The sequence below is a fragment of the Bos javanicus genome, chromosome 17, assembly GCF_032452875.1.
Source record: "Bos javanicus breed banteng chromosome 17, ARS-OSU_banteng_1.0, whole genome shotgun sequence".
Taxonomy (NCBI): Eukaryota; Metazoa; Chordata; class Mammalia; order Artiodactyla; family Bovidae; genus Bos; species Bos javanicus.
Genome location: NC_083884.1, coordinates 61,096,748 through 61,100,633, shown reverse-complemented (window position 1 = coordinate 61,100,633; position 3,886 = coordinate 61,096,748).

The following is a 3,886-nucleotide window of genomic DNA, read 5'->3' as shown; positions in this document are numbered from 1 at the left end:
ACCACAACAAAGACCTCACAGTCAAAAATAAATATTTTTTTAAAAAAGGAAGGTTGAAATACCCACATAGTGGTGGCCTCTGAGTTTGAGTACCCCTTCTAAGTTTTTCATTTAGGAATTTGGACCAAGTTGGCATGTGTTATACAATAGAAGCCTGATGGTTGAGTCCACCTAAAACCTGATTATCAGGAAACTAGACCAATCTAGCATCAAGGGAAATAGATTATTCTGGAAGAATTTACCCACAGACGATCCCCCCACCCCCAGACTAAAGACGGTATGACATGCTCTTTGTGTTCAGAAACTAGATTTTAATAAGAAAAGGAGAGAACAGAAGAAATCAGGTACAAATAGCCAGAAGTGCACTCAGATGAGGCTACAACAGGATCAAGTTGCAGAGTCAAGTCCCCACCCATTTGGAGCTGACCCCTTATTCTGCCCATAAATCGTCAGCACTGCAGACATGGAAGAATCACCAACTTGACCTTCTCCGGGTTTGACCTTGAAATGCCCCCAATCATTTCCCACTAACATAAAGAAAGGCTTTACTTGGCCTGACAAAGCTAACCCTTGGCTCTTCTCTTGGGGGTCTCTCCAGGTTTCTCCACAGAGCCAGGTAAGCTGAAGAAAGATGCCAGTAAAGGATAAAATAGCAATAGCAAAAAAAAGAAGCTCTTCTAAGACAAAGCCTAAAACTGTACAATAGAGCATTCCAGCCTCTGATATGGGGGTCTAAGAATTGTTGCTGAACGCTTTGTGGAAGGAAGAACCAATGACATTTTGAAAAGTCTACATTGATATCTTGCAAAGGTAGCCCTGTGATTATCATAATAAAAATATGCATTCCGTCTTAATCCTCATACTAACACATAGCTTTTAAAACCCTTCTAGGAGAAACTACAAGAGTCACTGGAGCATCTTTTGTTGTAGTATTTAGTTTTGTTTCCAGCTCCTGAATAGTTGTAGAGCTACACAGGTAAAGCGGTGTCTTTTGTTGTTCATAACAAGCCCCCTTTAACCATACTGTTATGTTAATGGTGTGACTTCTGGATAACTCAAGCTGAGAGAACCAATTTAGAATTAGAGATTTGGATGTCTCCTAATACTATTCTTTTGGGGTTTCCGTTGTTTACTCACTCAGTCATGTCTGACTCTTTGTGACCCCATGGACTGTAGACCACCACGCTCCTCTGTCCATGGGATTTTTCCAGGCAAGAATACTGGACTGGGTTACCATTTCTTTCTCCAGGGGATCTTCCTGGCCCAGGGATCAAACCCACATCTCCTGCATTGACAGTGGATTCTTTACCGAGACGTCATTATGTAGGCATGATTGGCCTGTGCTCTGCAACAAGAGAAGCCACCTCAATGAGGTGCCCTCGCATCACAGCTAGAGAGAAACCCCCACTGGCAGCAACTATAAAAAACCCATGCAGAGCAGCAAAAACCTAGCACAGCCAAAAATACATAATTTTTTAAAAAGCTGGTGATCATAATGTGAAAAATTAGACTCTTCCTACTGGTAAAACAAAGAACAAAAAAATCTCAATTAGATCTGGGGCACCACAAGGGGGAATTTCTCTTGCCCTACAATGGTAGTAGAGCCCGAAAGGAAGGACACTTTGTCTGGCAAGAGCTCAGCCAGTGAGAGACTCTCATAACTCAGCTAATGAAGTCATTCAATTCCCCCAATGGACTGTTTTCTATGGCCCTCCCAACTTCCTTTCTCCCTCTACAAGAGTTCTCTCCATGTTGCATGGGACCTACAGTGCTGTGCCATGGATGCAAACCTGGAATTGCACTTCTATGCTGATCCCGAGTAGGGCTTCACAGGTGGCGCTAGTGGTAAAGAATTTACCTGCAGGAGACATAAGAGACTCAGGTTCAATCCCTGGGTCTGGAAGATCCCTTGGAGGAGGGCACGGCAACCCACTCCAGTATTCTTGCCTAGAGAATCCCATGGACAGAGGAGCCTGGCGGGATACAGTCCACAGGGTCTCAAAGAGTCAGATATGACTGAAGTGATTGAGCACACATGTACACTGATCCTGAATAGACCCATTTTTTTCTGGAGCAATCCCTGGCAGTGTAAAGACTAACATTTTGATGGCTCGTATAGAGATCCAGAGAAAACCCTTGATGGCTCTGAGGTGGGCAAGCAAACAGATTCAGATCCCACAGTATCTCAATTCACGCTCACTGCTTTTCTCACGGACCCTGGGGTTTGAGGGTAGGTCTCTTTCCTGGATCCAAGTTTCCACCCTCTTTGCATTTTGAAGCTCTCCAGGTCTTATTCAGGATCTATTTTAAGGCTTCATCTTTTCCGGTTAAGGCTTTCTGTATCTGCAAGTACTCATTTAGCACTTCAACCTGACTCTTGATATCAGGTTGTTCCAATTGGAACTGTGTTAGCCTTCAGCCTAATTCCTTTTGGAATGGGAGTGGTTTCATTGAAATTGCAGTTTGCCCAAACCCAGGTTTGATATTTAGGGCATCTTATATCAGAAGAAGAGCTACACTTAGAATGCCTAAAAGCCTGTCTGGATCTTGTTGTTTGGTCACTGTCATGTCCATCTCTTTGCCACACCATGGACTGCAGCATGCCAGGCTCCCCTGTCCTTCACTATCTCCCGGGGTTTGCACAGATTTGCTCAGTCAGTGGTGCTGTCTATCTCCTCATCTGTTGCCCCTTCTCCTCCTGCCCTCAATCTTTCCCAGCATTACAGCATTTTCCAGTGAGTCAGCTCTTGGCATCAGGTGGCCAAAGTATTGAGCTTCAGCATCAGTCCTTCCAATGAATATTCAGGGTTGGTTTCATTTAGGATCGACAAACTAAACATCAGCTGCAAGATTTTCACAGGTTAGTTGGCTATTGCTGAGTCTGCATTCCACGTTCTCTTATGGCCAAACCTCTAGTTTTTTTTTTTTTTTTTTTTTAACTAGAGAATCATCTACAGAGTTTTACAGAATTCACTTCTACAGAATTTTATGAGAAAAATCTGGACAACACAGGTTTGATGAATTCACCGACTCTTGGGCGTCCCGATTGTCATGCTTCTTTTCTCCTTTGTATATATGAGAAAAGAATGCCCTTGGGGTACTCATTCAAAAAACAGGGGCCACCATCAATCCACAGGATTTTAGAGCCAGCAAGGGGACCTGTGACATGGAAGATCCCCCTTGCATTAGAGCCATTACTTCCACTGCCCATTTAATTAAGACCACTGAGAAAATCATGGGATCCTCTTTCACAGTATTTGTACCTCACGCAGCAGAAGTCCCCCTGAGTTCTCACCACACTCAACATTTCTCAGTCAGCTACCTTACCTCCTAAGTAGCCCCTTTGGTTAACTTCTCCTATACATAACTTTTCCACTGCAATAACCTTAACCCTGGTACTCTTCTGTCACCAGTGAGGTCCCTCACAACTGCCTAATCCTGACAGATCGCCTCCTGACACCTTGTGATGATCTGAAGAGAAATCCTCTGGGTGACGCTGATTTCTCAGTGTTCACGGGTGGCTCTTATTTAGAAGGTGACAGTGGCAAGTCTTGTGCCGGATATGCTGTTGCGATTCATTTGGATATCGAGGCAGCACCCTTCCCTGTGGACACTTCTGCCCTACAGCCTGAACTACATCCTCTTACATAGGCTTGTACTTTAGCCAAGGGCAAAATTGCCAATATTGGTGTTGATAATAGATACGGGGCTTCCCAGGTGGCGCTAGTGGTGAAAAACCTGCCTGCCAACGCAGGAGATTATAAAGGTGTGGTTTGATCCCTGGGTCGGGAGGATCCCCTGAAGGAGGAAATGACAACCCACTCCAGTATTGTTGCCTGGAGAATCCCATGGACAGAGGAGCCTGGCGGGCTACCATCCATGGGGT